Source organism: Mauremys mutica, unplaced genomic scaffold (genome assembly GCF_020497125.1).
Source record: "Mauremys mutica isolate MM-2020 ecotype Southern unplaced genomic scaffold, ASM2049712v1 Super-Scaffold_100113, whole genome shotgun sequence".
NCBI lineage: Eukaryota > Metazoa > Chordata > Testudines > Geoemydidae > Mauremys > Mauremys mutica.
Genome location: NW_025423271.1, coordinates 386,371 through 405,181, shown reverse-complemented (window position 1 = coordinate 405,181; position 18,811 = coordinate 386,371). Strand labels below are relative to the sequence as shown.

General features: G+C 42.3%; 1 pseudogene; it reads right to left on the bottom strand.

Moving 5' to 3' along the window:
• Positions 1 to 6,526: 6,526 nt before the first annotated feature.
• LOC123359389 lies at positions 6,527 to 16,165 on the bottom strand (annotated as a pseudogene).
• Between the last annotated feature and the right edge of the window lie 2,646 nt (positions 16,166 to 18,811).

Here is an 18,811-nt window from a genome sequence, read left to right as displayed (position 1 = left end):
AACTGATTGGCTACTGTTTCTAAGTTATTTAAGTTTTTACATTTTATGTCTATGTATATTGTGTAGATAGTAGAGTTTTAATCATAAATTGTAAACCTAGGTCTTTTCATGTGTTTATGGTTGCTTTACATGATAATATTTCACCTGTCCTGTTTATGTAACACTTTAAAAAGCAGCAAAAGGGTTATATAACTAAAATTTATTATGAAACAAAAGGCAAAAAACTATTATGTACGTAGTTTAGTCCTATTCAGTGTCTACTCGGCTTGTCTCTTGTATTCATTAAATGGAGCATCTCTTGTCACTGTCCAGCAATAGTCTGCAAGCATTGATGGGCTCCATTTGCCCTGATAGCGTTTCTCCATTGTTGCAATGTCCTGGTGAAATCGCTCTCCGTGTTCGTCGCTCACTGCTCCGCAGTTCGGTGGAAAAAAATCTAGATGAGAGTGCAAAAAATGTATCTTTAGTGACATGTTGCAACCAAGGCTTTTGTATGCCTTGAGGAGGTTTTCCACCAACAACCTGTAGTTGTCTGCCTTGTTGTTTCCGAGAAAATGTATTGCCACTAACTGGAAGGCTTTCCATGCCGTCTTTTCCTTGCCACGCAGTGCATGGTCAAATGCATCATCTCGAAGAAGTTCACGAATCTGAGGATCAACAAAGACCCCTTCCTTTATCTTAGCTTCACTTAACCTTGGAAATTTTCCACGGAGGTACTTGAAAGCTGCTTGTGTTTTGTCAATGGCCTTGACAAAGTTCTTCATCAGACCCAGCTTGATGTGTAAGGGTGGTAACAAAATCTTCCTTGATTCAACAAGTGGTGGATGCTGAACACTTTTCCTCCCAGGCTCCAATGACTGTCGGAGTGGCCAGTCTTTCTTGATGTAGTGGGAATCTCTTGCACGACTATCCCATTCGCAGAGAAAACAGCAGTACTTTGTGTATCCAGTCTGCAGACCAAGCAAGAGAGCAACAACCTTCAAATCGCCACAAAGCTGCCATTGATGTTGGTCATAGTTTATGCACCTCAAAAGTTGTTTCATGTTGTCATAGGTTTCCTTCATACGGACTGCATGACCAACTGGAATTGATGGCAAAACATTGCCATTATGCAGTAAAACAGCTTTAAGACTCGTCTTCGATGAATCAATGAACAGTCTCCACTCATCTGGATCGTGAACGATGTTGAGGGCTGCCATCACACCATCGATGTTGTTGCAGGCTACAAGATCACCTTCCATGAAGAAGAATGGGACAAGATCCTTTTGACGGTCACAGAACATGGAAACCCTAACATCACCTGCCAGGAGATTCCAATGCTGTAGTCTGGAGCCCAACAGCTCTGCCTTACTCTTGGGTAGTTCCAAATCCCTGGCAAGGTCATTCAGTTCACCTTGTGTTATGAGGTGTGGTTCAGAGGAGGAGGATGGGAGAAAATGTGGGTCCTGTGACATTGATGGTTCAGGACCAGAAGTTTCATCCTCTTCCTCATCTGACTCAAGTGAGAATGATTCTGGTGCATCAGGAACTGGCAGTCCTTCTCCGTGGGGTACTGGGTGTATAGCTGATGGAATGTTTGGATAATGCACAGTCCACTTTTTCTTCTTTGACACACCTTTCCCAACTGGAGGCACCATGCAGAAGTAACAATTGCTGGTATGATCTGTTGGCTCTCTCCAAATCATTGGCACTGCAAAAGGCATAGATTTCCTTTTCCTGTTCAACCACTGGCGAAGATTTGTTGCACAAGTGTTGCAGCATATGTGTGGGGCCCACCTCTTGTCCTGATCTCCAAAATAAAGGTGATAGGCTTTCTTAATCATATGGTTATACTGTGCTTTTGGGATGCAAAAGTCACTTCACCACAAACATAGCAGAAGTTATCTGTACTGTTCACACAAGTACGAGGCATCTCTGCTCACTTTGGCTAAACAGAAATGTGTCCCTTTGCAAAATCAAACACTGACAAATAAGAGAGCATGACACTGTATGATTTCTAGAGCTGATATAGGGCAATTTGTTCAGCAGAGTGATGTAAGCTTCGTTATGATTGCATCATCCATGACTTCTAGGAATAACATGATGCAATTCATATCATGTATGACGCAATACCAGCTTCAGATTGCGTCATTCATTGTTTTGTCTAAAAAGCAAGTACTGTCCAAACCCAGTCATAGATTTATTCATAGATCCAGTCAAAGATGTATTTTAGTCATTTCTGCTTTAAATTGAGATCCCTTCCCTTTATAACTCACTTATCCTCCGCTATTCCCAAGTCAAGGGTCGTATATACTGACCCAATAGCATATCTTGAAAACTAGAGCCAATCAAAGATTTTAAGCATCATTTTCGTTCTCAGTGACCCAGAATTAGTAACGTTTGACTACATTTATTTCAGAAGCATTTTGCCTGTAGGGCAGTGTTATTAATTAGCTATATATTATACTGCATTCCATTTAGTTTTACTACATTAACAAGCTCATCCAAAGCAACTCTGCTGAAGACTATTTCAGCAGCTAGGCCCACATGCTCAAAGATAGTAAGGCACCTAACTCCCATTGAAATCAATGGGCATTCAGTGCCTAAATACCTTTGAGGCTCTAGGACAGGGGTAGGTAACCTATGGCACAGGTGCCAAAGGCAGCACGTGAGGTGATTTTCAGTGGCGCACACATTTTAATTTAATTTTAAATGACACTTCTTAAACATTTTAAAAACCTTATTTACTTTACATACAACAATAGTTTAGTTATATATTATAGACTTATAGAAAGAGACCATCTAAAAATGTTAAAATAAATTACTGGCATGCGAAACCTTAAATTAGAGTAAATAAATGAAGACTCGGCACACCACTTCTGAAAGGTTGCCGACCCCTGCTCTAGGACCTAGCAATTACGCTACCAGATGTTCCTCTGAGTGGTATGATATTTAATAAAGCTGTCCTGGTTTAGGTATAACAACCTGCAGCAAGAATCTTTGCATCACTATTTATCAGTGAAATGAGCCAAGTAACTTATACTGTTGATGGGTGGCCAAGATACACAGCCTCATCAAGGAATTCATTAAAGGCTTCCATATGGGCTGTGTGTTGTGTGGAGAAGGGCATCTGCTTTGTATAATTCTGAATAAAAAATATGGAATTATTGTCCTCTGTTGTATGTATTTTTGAGCATTATTATATAGTAAGTGTATGTTATCTGTGGATTTTTAGTTTCAGCTTCTATAGGAGGAAGTTACTTACCCTTACTCCCTGGACTCCAGTCATCTTGTTTAAGGTAAAATACAGTTTGATCTCTCCTTTCTACCAGGATTTTGTCAGGAGTGGGTTCTATGCCATAGCCTTAGTCTAAATTTGTTTCTTAGGGAGAGTTTGTTAGCTATTTTCTATAGTACTGTGGTTGATGAGGTTGCAGGACCATTAGTTTTGTGAAAGGTCTTCAGCTCATTGGTGAAATCCACAAAAGTGCTATTGATCAGGAGTGAGATGTTAAGTTCCCCTGCCTCTGTATGAGCCCGAGCAGGGAGAGGTTCAGCTCGTACATTCACGTGGTTTTGCAGGTGAGTGCCCTAACCATCAGACTATTAGTTTTCTTTCATACTCTGACCCTCTGCATATTTAAAGTGACAATATCCCTGTAGCCTAACACCACTCATCTGAGAAGTGGGCGACAGATGAGAGAATTGGGTCTCCTACATTTCTGGAGACTATCCTAACTCCTGGGTTAAAGGTTATGGGGGAGGCCTCTTTCTTCCCTCTCCCTGGCATTTTGGATAAAGTTAAGGTTGTTTTGTCACTTTTCTTGCAGGAAAGGGTTCAGGGCTGTGAATCCCAAGCACTTAAGTCCTAATGAGGGACAGAGCTTAGGACATACCCCTCTTAACACTGCCTGCTGTTGCCAGAGCAGGAAGTCATCTACAATAGCCTTTTGTGGATCTCATTCTCAGGCACCTATGTCTCCCCACGTATTGCATAGGGAACCTGTGCACCCATCTCTGGGTTTGTGAATACAAATTAGGTGTTGCAATACTTAGCCCTTTAGAGTACAGATATGCAATGGCACAGTGTGATTGCAGCTTGAACTGACACAGCCAAGCTAGCTTGGGTCCCAGCAGTGAAGTTGCCTTAGTGTAGGCTTGCCCTGCAAGCCCTTACACAGGGTTCCAGGTTGGCTTGTACAGCTCACATAGCCACAGCTTCACTGAGCTGGGATCTAAGGTAGCTAGACTAAGAGCTTGCCCTCAGCTATGTCAACTCAACCTGTATAGACATATTCTAAATAGAGGCCAGAGCTCTCCTCCACCCGCTGTGAATAGGATGGGGAGGCCACAACTGGTTAGCGCTGTTAAGGATAACCGCTTACAGCATCAACAAGGGTACTAAGTGTGAGAGAGGAACAAAGAGGGCAACTAGAGTTAAGTTTTGGGCAGGTGTGGGTATCCACCTATTAACAACCCACAAACTGGGCTATATGTTAGACTGCAGATTAAAAAGCTGCTTGGCTTCTCAAGCAGACAACTTTTCTATCTCTCAAGTACACAAGTAGCACATACATCTCAGAAGGAGCAACAGCCTACTTTCATAGTGGTTATTAACTCTTATATCTTCTCCATCTTGCTAGTGAAATATTTCAGACTGGTCAGTCTACATCAGGGATCAGCAACCTTTGGCACACAGCTCAGCAGGGTAAGCCCCCTGGCCGGCTGGGCTGGTTTGTTTACCTGCTGCATCCGCAAGTTCGGCCGATCGTGGCTCCCAATGGCCGCGATTCGCCATCCCATTGGCCTGGAGTGGTGAACTGCGGCCACTGGGAGCCAACACAGCAGGTAAACAAACTGGCCCAGGCCACCAGGGGGCTTACCCTGACGAGCCACGGGCCGAAGGTTGCCAATCCCTGGTCTACATAAAAATCTAACAGCAAAACTACTGCTTTGATTTAGATGAAAGCATAGGCTAAACTGTTGAATTTAGTCTGCTCTAAAAGGGGAAATAACCAGAGACCTTTATCAATACACTACTAAAAAATCCCCTTGCTCAACATCCTATTTATGTTTATAGTTATCTCTATTACATTAAGGAAGTTTAAAGGTGGTCTTGTCTACAGCGAAACCATAGTCTCTGGTAGTTTTAGATACTCATGGATTAGCTAATGCACCACTGTACTTCTAGGCCTCATTTTGCATGCAAGCCATGTGATATTACAGATCTTCCTCCCTTCAATCACAAAATACCCCAGTGACACTAAACAATTCATAAGTTCCTAATGTGTGGTGTTCAGAGGCCTTCACCTGTCAGAAAGGAACAACTGCAAAATCTGAACTACATGTGACAGTCACATTAGTATTCAAACCCTAGAAAACAATACTGCCCTCGAGTTTGTTCTGACAAGTATTTTCTCCCACCTCTCTCCTCCCCCCCATGTAGATTACTTCTGACTATGAAAGCCAGCACCATGCCATCTTCAGTATGTGTGCATCAGTTTCATTTATTTCAGCTCTGGGAACAGTCTTTACTAGTGACTTTTGCTCATTCTGTTGCTACTGCAAAAAAAACAAAACAAACCACTCCATGTTTACATGTCTCAGAAGAAAGGATCTAATATGTAACATTTAGGTAAAGAGCTGAGACTGTGCCTTTTTAATAGTGGTAAGCACAGTATTATTGGTGCTCCCAGCACTAGTTCCTCTTTACCAGGCTTAAGATACACAGCTATACTACAACCAAATCTCTTAAATTCCTAGTCTATTTAAAACACTAGTATTGAGACAGTTAATGAGGTATTTCAGGTTTATTTAGTTTCTTTGAAGCCATATACTTTTATTAAGCATTGAAAAATATTTCACACATACAAAATCAACTCCATACACTAAAACCATAATATGGAATTTCAAAAAAAGAGGTGCTGTGCTTAAGTTTATTCTACCAGAAGATACAATCCATGCCTGATGAAATCACCTTCTTGAATTATAAAGTTGCTAAAAAGTGATACACCATCACAATTTGTTTAATGGGAAATAAATTTGTCTTTAGAAAACAGGGTTTTTTTTTTCAAACATCTGCATCATGAAAGATAACCATACACAAGGCATAAATGTTACACAGAATTATTCAAACATTTTATAAAGAGATTTGAAAAAGTACCTAAAATAGTAACTTTTGTTCAGTATAAAATTTCAATAATAAAATATTGCTCATAATAAATAAGGAATTTCATGAATACTGCTCTCCTTGTAAAGCTCTCTTGGTCATTCTTTGTTATTGAACAAATATTTCTGTATCAGTAAGACATGACACCTGCTTCAGGGGACATTGCCAATTGTGCATGAAAAACTATGTCCAGAGTGAACAAAAACAGTAGATTTTAACATCGAAACACTTGCATGTGTTAGAATCCAAAAGCTGTTGCATACAAATTGTTTTATTTAAGTTTGAAGAAAAATTTTGTTCATCATTTCCCCAAAAGCTCTTGGAAGTCTGTGCAGCTTTATTTAATGGAACTGTTAAGGAAAGTTAATACTAGTAAGATCCTCATCCCATTTATATGGGGACATTTGATTTCATTCCTACTCTTCCCACCTGTAGACATGGTAATTTGGAACAGTTTTTAAGCAGCTGCTCAATAGCACTGTGGCGGACGTTCAGTTCTGAGGCCAAAGAATCCTTTTCTTGCACTTCCCGAGTCAGCTCTTCAAAAACATCTGTAAGAAGGTTAATAGTTTAATTTAAGGGACAGTCAGATTTAAAAGCCATTACCTGAAAATGTTATGTTAAACTTGGTTTTGGAATATGCAGTGTGATATTTTACAGGTGCACAATGGAGAGCATGTGAACTGGGAAAACATTCAAATATTTTTAGCTACAATACTCCTTGGTACACAACACCCCAGTAAACACTTGCATTTGTTAAATAACCCCATTTAATGTATTTGTAGTTTTACTTAAAGTTAAGCTAGATGAGCTTGTTAGTTTAAAATATAGTTTAAACTCTTTGCACAAATACCTGACGAGCAACTGAAGTAGCACATCTTCTATGAACTGTAACCTTTTATCAAGGGGTAAGTACATTATAAAATGTACAAGTGTCTTTCCTTTCTCTGCTCTGGAATTCAAGCTTATGTAGATTTCAAAACTTTATCAGTTAAGCAAATGTAGAGTTTCATTTCAAATGACATTTTGTGCACTATAAAAAAAATCAATAAGTATTTAAAAATGATCCCTCACCCTGGATTTGCTTGAGGGGTTTTTAGGTAATAAAGGGAGATATACCAATCTCCTAGAACTGGAAGGGACCTTGAAAGGTCATTGAGTCCAGCCCCCTGCCTTCACTAGCAGGACCAATTTTTGCCCCAGATCCCAAAGTGGCCCCCTCAAGGATTGAACTCACAACCTTGGGTTTAGCAGGCCAATGCTCAAACCACTGAGCTATCCCTCCCCGCTTCATTCAGTTGCTCTACCTCTTCAGGAGTCATCATATTCACTGCAACATGAACAAAATCCATCACCACCACCAAAACCAGGGATAACAAAAAAGCATCTATGAACTTTCCCAATCCTCAAGATTTTTTATTTGAACCCTTTAATGATAATAGCTGTATTAATGTTGATTAGCAGCAATTTGTCATGTTTGAGATTTTTCTAGCATGAGAATTGCACTATTAAGACAAACATCTATTTCATACAAAACCACTTAGTTCAATGTTAAAAGTTGAAGAGTCAAACATTCAATGTTATGAAGTGCCAGAATTAAAGCTGCAAGAGTGGATATGCAGTTTTTAAACTACATGATCACATTAAACGCCCCCCCCCCCACATACACACACTTAGAAAAACATAATTTTCATATTTTTAGGGGCCTCCACAATTAGATGGTGAGCATGAATAGGAAGTGCTATGAAGTTTGTGACCCTGCAGAAACTGCCTCTGGCCATGATTTCTTCAAGGTAGAAAGCCATGCTGGCCTATGATGTACACAAATAGCCCAATGGCAACATTTTTCAAACCTTCAGGAACTCAGAACAAAGTCATGTATTTCTCTCTCACAAGCACCTAAGACAAACCCTGTACCACCTTAGAGCCCTCTGAAGTGCCAGAAGGCTGTCAATTTCCTATTATCTACCCAGCTTGCTTTTCAACTGCCAGTTCCATGATTATTTTTTCCATGTCTCTTCTTCCCTATGCAGCTTGACTGTCCTCAGGGAGAGAGCATTACAAATAAAGGGAAGGGTTTTCAAAAGTGCTCAGGGGTGCCAAACTCTGCTTCAACTGAAGTCAATGGAAGGAGAGCGAGGCCAAAGCTTAGTATCTGTCTGAAAAGAAAAAGAAAGAAAAAATCTCACAAGAAAGTGTTATGTTGTCACAAGTGCAGGGCAGGCTGGGTAGGGTCTGCTGCTGCTGCTCAGATTTCAGAGGCAGCAGAGGGAAAGTGACAAACCTTGTCATTAGCACAGATGCCCATAGGGTGCTGCATAGCAGCAGCACCAGAGTTGCTTACTGCAGACTTATCACCACACTGCACCCATTTAAAAAATAAAAAAAAAATTCTGGCACTTGTTTGAAATAAAGTCAAAGTTAAAATCAACCTCAGCTGAATTTAATTTGCCTGAGAAGATGACTGTTATGCATCATAAGAAGATTTTTTCTTGCCCCATTTTTAGTTACTGTCGTCTTCACAGTGCCCTGCCCACAAGGCCAAGTGAGGAGGCACGGGATATAGAGGGGACAGAGCAGGGCACACAGGGTTGCTGGTGTGTGTGTGGCACACAGACTGGGGTTTAGAAGGGCTAATGGCGGGAGGGGGCCACAGAGGTAATGAGCCAGAAGCTGAACAGGGGTGGGGGGTGCAGAGACAAACAGGGACAGGGTCAGATGTGCCTGACTAAATGGAAGAGGCTAGGGGGTCAAATAGGTCTGCATGGGGGAGGCTCCCTAAATCCTCCCTCCCCTGCAAAAAAACCTGTTCTATAATTCTCCCATCCACACCCAACCCCCACTCCTCCAGGTTCACTCTTTGGCTCCTTCCCAGCAATTACTTCCCTCTCTTTCAGCTCCTCTGTTACCCCTGACTCCCCCAAGTCTTTGCACTGTGGGAAGTATTTTTCTGTATTGTAGTTTAAATGAATTAACAACTTTGAGTAATATGCCTAGTAAGAAATCTATTTGTCAAAAAATTTCTTGAATCTTTTTGGTCTTCTGTATTGTTATTGACATACTTGCTGACAGGTATTTTGAAATAAACTACCAAAATAACTGAAACTGATTGTTATTATATTGTGTTATTTTGACAAATAAAATATTCAGAATTTTAAAACATTGTGTGTAGAATTTTTAGGCACAGAATTTCCCCAGGAATAATTTTAAGAAACCTACTAGCCAGAAGCAGACAAGAGAGTCCCTAAATAGACTCCAGGTACAGCAGTGTTGTAGAAATCTAACTCTTTCCCAGTAGCTGGTAACAGGCTTCTCACATGGACCTTGCTAGTGGTATTTCAACAACCTCTCTCACCTCCCCATTTTTGTCTCTACCCTCTATGCTAGCAGCTGGAGTCCAATGGCTGGTAAGTTTTGTTAACATTTGAGCCCCGTCTGTAACAGCCCAGTAATGCCCATAACAAACATATCATACTGCAGAAAAAACTAGGAGAAAAGTTAGTTGAGAGTGACAGTATTCTAATGTAATCCATATCTGAAATAGTCAAAACAAACATACTGGCCAAGCAACCAGCATTTATAAATCCACAAAAAAAGAAATCTGTAGTAGGAGTGCTGACAGACTGAACTATATTGCTACTATAAGGGCAGGTGACGCTCTGAGAACAGCATACTTCAATTTTGACAGACAGCATTTTTTTTTCTTAACAAAATGTTTAGATTTAATTACGTTAATATCTACTAAAGTGACACAATCAACATGCAACCTCAAATCAACTGGTGACTTACAAACCAACAGTACATTTTGAGTATGGAAATTTTGTTGCAAATGGAACATTAGATCTTTTACTATTAATTTTTCTTACAGTTTAAAGCCCTTTTAAGCCTCCTGCTACACAGAGCCATCAGGAAGTAAGCTATTTGTAACACAAGAACTGCTTCATACCTTTGGTTTTGTTTCAGCAGTAAGAGGTCAGACATGTAAGTCTCAGGATGACTAACTTCAGCCAGACTAACCCACACACAGGCCAGGTCAAACTTTACATAATTCCTTATTTGCTGTAAATTGTCAATTTGGTATTAAGTGAATCAGGATTCCAAAAAACAGGTAGGTCAAATCGATTATTGCCTGCTTTGAGATTTGTTGCTTCATTAGATATCAGCAATATGACACACTGCAACAGTTAGGATTATATACTGGAATCCATGTCTGAAATTCAGAACTTCATGAGCATGGTGCTTAATTTATTCATATTTAATACTGTGAAGAATACTTTCAGTTTTAAGGGGAAGGTTTTGTTTGGATTTCTTGGAGAGCAGTAGCCCAAAGAAACAGATACCATCTCTCCTTACAGCCAGACCTTGATATGAAGACACTTAATTAGGGCTTGGCTACACCTGAAAGTTGCAGCGCTGGGAGTTACAGTGCTGGTCATGCAGCTGTGTAGGAGCAGCGCTGGTGTGTGGCCACACTCACAGCTACCAGCGCTGGTGTGTGGCCACATTTGCAGCATTTACAGCGCTGTTGGGAGTGCTGCATTATGGGCAGCTATCCCAGCATTCAAGTGGCAACAACGTGCTTTTCAAAAGAGGGGGGGTGGAGGGTGGTGTACTGTGACAGGGAGCGGGGAAGATAGAGAGAGTGGATTTTTGGAGCCAACACTGTGTGTTAGCTTCCTGGATTGAAAAATCACAAAATGTTCGCGAACCCTTAGTCTTAATTGCAAACAGCCTGCATCCAACGCTGTTTCTCTGTCAAGCAAACATTCACTCCCTGCCTCTCATTTGATCGTTCACAGCCAGGTACAGATAGCTCCTGTTTGCTGTGATCAGTGTTTGTTTTTTTAGATAAGCAGTTCAACGGAGCTCCGATCGGAGTTCACAACAAAACAAAGAGAGGCTGCATAACAAAACAAAGAGAGTAATTTAGTTAAAAGCATTCTGGGATATCTCCTTATTCCCTGGAGGCCAATAAAAGCGCTGGTGTGTGTCCACACTTGATGAGCAGCGCTGGATCACCAGCGCTGCAATCGCTACACCCTAACCTGGCCAGGTGTACAGCCAGCGCTGCAGCCAGGGAGTTGCAGCGCTGGATGTGCCTTGCAGGTGTGGATGGTTACTAATTGCAGCGCTGGAAAGCCTCTACCAGCGCTGCAACTTGCAAGTGTAGCCAAGCCCTTATCTGTGTCCCCTCCTTCCATTTTGAATTCTACCTCTGTCCTCTCCCTTTTGTTTCTTCAGTTCTCTTCCACACACTTAGCTAATCTCTTCTTTCACTACACCTTCCCAAGAGCCAAAAACCTTCCCCACTATTTCATTAGTCCTCACAAGGGCAGTCAGTATATCAGATCCTAGCGAGCATCCCCTTCCAGCTAACGGGCAATCCAAACTTCTGACACTTTGGAATCTGGCGGTGTTTCCAGCTCCCAAAGCTGGAACAGAATCCAGCCACTGCCCCAATCTCAGGGTCTGGAGGCACCCTCTCAGGACATAGACGAACTTGGTACCTACTTTGAGTGTTGGAACCTGCTATCCAGCTGCCTAGTCCCTCTGGGCATAGTACTGACGCTTCAGATTCTGTTGTTTAGATATGCCCCATCCCACAACCCACGCAAAAGGTGTGAAGTTTCTGGTTTACAGTTCAACTCTCTCAGGGGCAATGTGGTGATTATGAAAGCTTAACACATACTAGTAGACAGGCTTGCACTGATTCTAGCATCACTGCTCTTTCCTGAAGAGAGAAAGCAAGGAATACAGATCACTCAGAAAACACCAGAATGTCCCAAGTGCAATGTCCCCTCTCTGGCTCACTCTTCCATTGGGGGAAGGGACAGGAAGGGTAATCAACTGTGTTGCATCAGGCAAGCAGGATCCATCCTCTTGTTCACCCTGTAACAGCTTCCCCTCATGTTAACCCATGATGAAGATAGGTGTACACACACACACTTTTACCATGACATTAATCTCATGCTGCAATTTCATAAAATCTGCAATTCAGAAGTGGTATAGGCAGAACCTCCAAATTATCTCACGGACCAAATACTGCGCCTTGTTCTCAATGGTAGCAGTACTCTGACTGGGAAAATCATGCCTTGTACTGCTTCCCAGTGAATCCGCCCCCAAATATGTTCTACTTAGGCTGAAGCAGCAGCATCAACAGATATCAGAGGGCTCTATATCCAGCCTTCCATGCATTAGGGGCCTCAACTATCCCTTCCTTTCTTTTGTTTTCCTATGCTTATACTGCCTTCAGGGTCAGCATAGTCACCTATGGCAGCATAGACAGGAACAATTCTCCATACATCTTAATTTTAGAATTCAAGTGACATGGGAAAAAAAAATCAATCCTGATTAGATCACAGAGTCAGTGAAAAATAAGACTCATTTTTAGGAAGCAAAATTCCATTTTTCAAAGGGCATTTTCTTCAGTTCATTCCCAAGCATACTTTCAGACACTTCAGATTGTTTAAATGGATGTGGAAAGGACAATTAGCAGTAACAAGTGTTAGATGGCAGCAATGACCTACATTCATCATAAGTAAGGCTATGATTTAGTCGTGGATATTTTTAATAAAAGTCATGGACAGGTCACAAGCAACAAACAAAAATTCATAGCTGGTGACCTATCCATGACTTCTTTAGTCATAAGAACGTCCATACTGGGTCAGACCAAAGGTCCATCAAGCCCAGTATCCTGTCCTTTGACAGTGGCCAATGGCAGGTGCCCCAAAGGGAATGAACAGACGGTTATCATAAAAAAAAACAGGAGTACTTGTGGCACCTTAAAGACTAACAAATTTATTTTAGCATGAGCTTTCGTGAGCTAAAGCTCACTTCTTCGGATGCATAGAATGGAACACACAGACAGGAGATATTTATACATACAGAGAACATGAAAAGGTGGAAGTATGCATACCAACAGGCAGAGTCTAATCAATTGAGATGAGCTATCGTTAGCAGGAGGAAAAAAAACTTTTTGAAGTGATAATTAAGATGGCCCATAGAAGGTGTGAGGAGAACTTAACATAGGGAAATAGATTCAATTGGTGTAATGACCCAACCATTCCCAGTCTTTATTTAGACCACAGTTAATGGTATCTAGTTTGCATATTAATTCAAGTTCAGCAGTCTCTCTTTGGAGTCTGTTTTTAAAGTTTTTTTGTTGCAAAATTGCCACCTTCAAGTCTGTCACTGAGTGGTTATAAAGGTTGAAGTGTTCTCCCACTGGTTTTTGAATGTTATGATTCCTGATGTCAGATTTGTGTCCATTTATTCTTTTGCGTAGAGACTGTCCAGTTTGGCCAATGTACATGGCAGAGGGGCATTGCTGGCACATGATGGCATATATCACATTGGTAGATGTGCAGGTGTACGAGCCCCTGATGGTGTGTCTGATGGGATTAGGTCCTGTGATGGTGTCACTTGAATGGATATGTGGACAGAGCTGGCATCGGGCTTTACCATTCCTGCCCATCCTGGCTAATAGCCATTGATGGACCTATCCTCCATGAATCTATTTAGCTCCCTTTTGAACCCCATTATAGTACTGGCCTTCACAACACCCTATGGCAAGGAGTGGGGTCACCCACACTGGCCACTGCAGAAGTCACAGAATCCATTACTTCCATGATCTACGTGACAAACACAGCACCCGAGCTATAAGCATTAACTTAAAGCTGCACAAAGCTTTCACCTGACCATTCTGGACTCATCATTTCTCTCCCTGTCCTATAAGCAGCCGTTCAAAAAGCCCTATTCTGCTAGAAAGTGAGAATGCTCAGGTTTCTTCCACATCAATGCAATGGAAGATTTCTATATAGTTACACAAACCTGAAGTGATACTGAGCAATATGCCAACATTAACAACCTTATTTAGGCACCTGAATTATATCATCTGCTGATATTGCATAGTATATGAGCACCATCAAGAGAGAAAACCTGAGGCATTCATATTATATTGTGTGGTCACACTGTGTATGTATCACTCGACCAGAATACTACAGCCATAGAGTTCTTGCTGTTCACCTCTGATTTGACTAGATCAATCAGAAGCACAAATTAGCATTTCTCTACACTACAAGAATGACAAGAATTATACTGCAGTTGATTAAAAGGCTTTAGTCAGAGACCCCTTTTAAATAAAGGGCCTTCCTTCCCCAATAAAATACTCTTTTCCACTACTGGCCATAGTGTAGTGTTATACTACATAGCAGTGTTTCTCAAACTGGGGTCACCGCATGTGTAGGGAAAGCCCCTGGTGGGCTGGGCCGGTTTGTTTACATGCCCTGTCGGCAGGTCCGGCCGATCGCGGCCAGTGGGAGCTGCAGTTCACTGCTCCAGGCCAATGGGGGCTGCTGGAAGCGGCATGGGCTGAGGGACTTACTGGCGCAGCTTCCAGCAGCCCCCATTGGCCTGCAGCGGACGACCCCAGTTTGAGAAAAACGGCTATATAGAAGGTAAATTCACACAAGCAGATTACTTCCCATGCATATGAGAGTATAGATCTTATGCTGGGAGTTAACTTCACTCTCCTAGTCAATATGCCTTTGAATAAGACCGGTTCCAAAGTCCAAGGGTGTTTGAAAGCTTTAGTGCATAAGGGCTTCTGTATATACCTATAGTCGTTACCAGTACATAATTAAGTACTTTGGGATACTTAGAGTGTAATCTCAACTATTTTACTTTGCACATTATTTTGATTTCTATGTAAAGTTTTCACTCGTTTCCACAAATTCATTCTACCATTCAAGGCAGTTTGGTCTCTGAATTACATATTTTAGGAACAATAATGAGAAAAAGTCACTGTCAGTAATCTGCTAATATCCTCCACTGGCAGGATTGTGCGTCATTGTCATGTCTGAAACATGAAGGATAAGCAAAACTCTCCTCACATGAGTTTAGGAGACACATGATATGTGATGGTTGGGTTAAGACTAGCATGGAAATATAAAGTGAACACATCACAAAGATTCACTTGGTTGTGTAGACTCCTGAAAGCTAGTTTTTATAGACATAAAATAACTGTTTTAGTAGGTTAGACACTTATAGCTGGTATGTGGGAGAACGTAACTGTTAAGAGACTACAGATAGTTTTACAGAATATACAGACCATAGTGAGAAGTAGAAGTGTACCCACCTAATTCCCCCTCTACTTACATTCGTCCCTGCTGTATCGGGGATGTTGTCTTTGGGCATTGGCATCTGAATCACTTTTAGCTTTTTCTGTCTTCGGTGCTTGATTGCAACTAGACCATAAAACACTCTTGCAACAGAATGTAGCTCCTCTTTCTTGCAACATATCAAGTCTGAAATCAGTAGATTCTTTTTGTTCCAAAATACTTTGTGAACACTTTGAGATACTCCCAGAACTTCCATCTATCCATTTTGCAGAGTACCTGGGTACTTGGGAGTCAAATTGTGGAAGCAGTTTTCTGTCTGTCTGATGTCTGAAGTTAAAAAGCTGGTGTTGAGAAGTTTTTGTGCTGTCTGAATCAGAATCCAAATCTTTGTTTTGTGCATACTGTATAATCCTGTTAATTTTTTTGCTCAAGATACTTTTTACTTCTGCATAGGTACTTTTGGAGAGTTTTGACCGAGGGCAGTCCTGATTTGCTATTAAATGGAATTTTTCAAAGCAGTCTCTGTGCCCCCTTAATGATCTTGTGTGTAGAAGATTGGATTTTGGTACCCCTGTAAAGACAGATATGACATTGACTATGTAAATTGTGTGTTATTCCATAATACCGTTAATACTTAGAAAGCAAATGCTTACATTTTAGAAGTTAAATTTGTGGTTCTATATATTGTTTCCAGGACTCTCATACAAAATGTGTTGGCAGTTTTCCATGTAAGTGGATCTGAAGACAACTGAGGCTTCAATGAGCACAAAAAGGCCATAAATATATGCTGCATCAACACTTAAATATCAGAGTATTAGACTTACTGTTTTTGTTTTGGAGAGAAGGTGGGTGATGTAATATCAGTTATTGGATGAGCTTCTGTTGGTGAAAGAGACATGCTTTTGAGCTACACAAAACTCTTCTTTTGCCTATGTTATATTCTTATAGTGAGGTGCTCTAGCAACTCCATGTTTTGGAGCAGACAATTGAAATTTGGTGTCAGGGATGTGCTTTTTGCTGTTCCTGTGAACATCCACTCAAATGTGGCCATGTTATGAACTCTGAAAAATTGGTTCATAGCTGCTCAGTAGAGGTTTGTTAGAGGATTGCAGTATTATTCTTCAAAGATTCACTCTGTACTGAGCATGCACCTAGGGCCGGCTCTACGCACCAGCATGTTCTTGCGGCGGCACGTGGCACTTTTTAAGGGGCGGCACTCCAGTCCTTTTTTTTTTTTTTTTTTGCTTCGGTGGCGGCACTCCAGCTTTTTTTATTATTATTTTTGCTTCGACTTTTTTTTTTTTGCTTGGGCGGCAAAAAACCTGGAGCCAGCCCTGCATGCACCACCATTCCCCTAACATCTCCTATGCTCAGGCCAGACTTCACATGCATTAATGCCACAATACATGTGTAATCCACACACTTCCTGGGTGTGGTGTTCTGTCCCATCTAGTGGCACCAAGACCACTTAGCAAGAGAGATAAAAAATGAGTCTGCTCTACAGCCTTAGCTAACAGCCAGTTGGCTTTTAGCTCATGTGGTAGAGCAGGGATGGGCAAACTTTTTGGCCCGAGGGCCACATCAGGGTTGCAAAACGGTATGGAGGGCCAGCTAGGGAAGGCTGTCCCTCCCCAAACAGCCTGTCCCCACGCCCCCTATCTGCCCCCTCCTACTTCCCGCCCCCTGACTGCCCCCCTCAGAGCCCCTGATTCATCCAACCCCCCCTCCTTGTCCGCTGGACCGCCCCCTCCTGGGACCTCCCGCCCCTACTCATCCCCCAGGACCCCACCCCCATCCAACCCCCCCAGCCCCTTTCGGAATGTGGTCCTGTGAACATGGGCGGAGAACTCAGGAGGTGCAGGGGCAGCTGCGCAGCTGGAGAGAAGCAGCGGTTTCACCTTCAAAGCGCCGCTTCTCTCCATCTGGCTGCGCGGCCGCCCGGTGCTCCTCCTCAGTCCTCCGCCCACTCCTGCCACCTGCTCCCCTGAGGCTGTAGATGAGCCTCCCTCCCTGCTCTCCCCTGCTCCCTCCCCCCCCCCTGCAGGGGTGTGCGCCGGTGCTGAGCTGCCCGGCGGCCCAGTGAGGGGGAACAGCAGGGGAGAGGCCGGGGGTGAGCCTCCCTGGCCAGGAGCTCAGGGGCCCACCTCTGCGGTAGAGGCTCATGCTGTCATAGGTCTCACCCCCACTTGGAGCTGTTGGGCTCCAATGTGGGGACCTGACTTGGTTTCCCTCTAAACTAAAATCCTAGTTTAGATCTAGTAAGCTACCACCACTCAATCAGATATGTGGATTGAGACACAGTCCTTCCCCAAAATCCTAGGGGATTCCAAGAGCCCCAAATCCATGGAGTTCTTACACCCAGGAGAAATAAACCATTCCCCCTGCTTCCTCCCCCCTCCCTTTTCCTAGGAGAGATACCGGGATCTAACTACAGAGGGATACCTCCCCCTTCTCCTTCCCTGAGAATCCACCCAAGGAAAGACCAAACAAGTCCTTAATAGAAAAGAAAAGAATTTATTAAAGAATAAAAAGAAAGTAACTTGTCTCTGTAATCCAAGATAGAACCATACAGGGTCTAAATTTATCAATCTCTGGAGAGAATCCCCCCTCCTTTCTTTCTCAGTAAAAGCAAAGTAACAGCAAACAAGAATAAAGAATTTCCTTTAGCAAACACACAATTGCAAATGTAGAAATCAAATTATAAGACTAATTCGCCTTTCTAATTAATACTCACTATTAAATAGTAGAAACTACTCCAGGAGAACTTGGAGACATGACTGACCTCTCTTAGATCCAAAGAGAGCTCTCACAAAGAACACAGACAAAGGCTTCCCTCCACAGAGATTTGAAATTATCTCATCTCTGATTGGTCCTCTGGTCAGGTGGTCACCAGGTACTACATGTTAACCCTTTACAGGTAAAAGAGACCTTAACCCTGATCTGTTTATTTATGACACATGCACTAAGCTTCCAGGTTTGATCCTGCCTGCCGCCAACCAGGGTCTGTCAGTGTTATACATGCTCCAGCCTAGGGCTGTAGTAAATGCAAGACTTTTCCTAGAATTGCTCTGCTGTGGTGGCAGGCACTGGAACAAAGGAAGGAGACTGTCTCTTCTATGCTTTCAGTGCTCCTCTTGCTGACACCTGTACCACATGGTGGTGGAGGGGGAATTGCCTGACTTGAATGGAAAGGGGATAGGAGCAGAGGGAGACATGAGTCTGAGGTAGTGTGTAGGGGAGCTGAGGATGAGGGAATAGCCTGGGGAAAAAGGGGTAGAAGGGTCTATGACTACTAGAGCGAAGTTCATTAATGTGAGGTTTCCTAGGTTTTAAATTAGAACTGATCTAGCACTGATCCTGGAGTACCACATTAAAAAAACAAAACATCCTCCACCATATATTGAGTTCACTACATTCCTGTTTATCAGTGTCTTCCATTTGCAATCCTTCAGCCAGTTTTTCACCCATGTGACTATGTGCCTATCTAAGCCAATTTGAATTAATTCTGAGAGTAAGATTTCATGGGACACAGCCTTAGATTTCT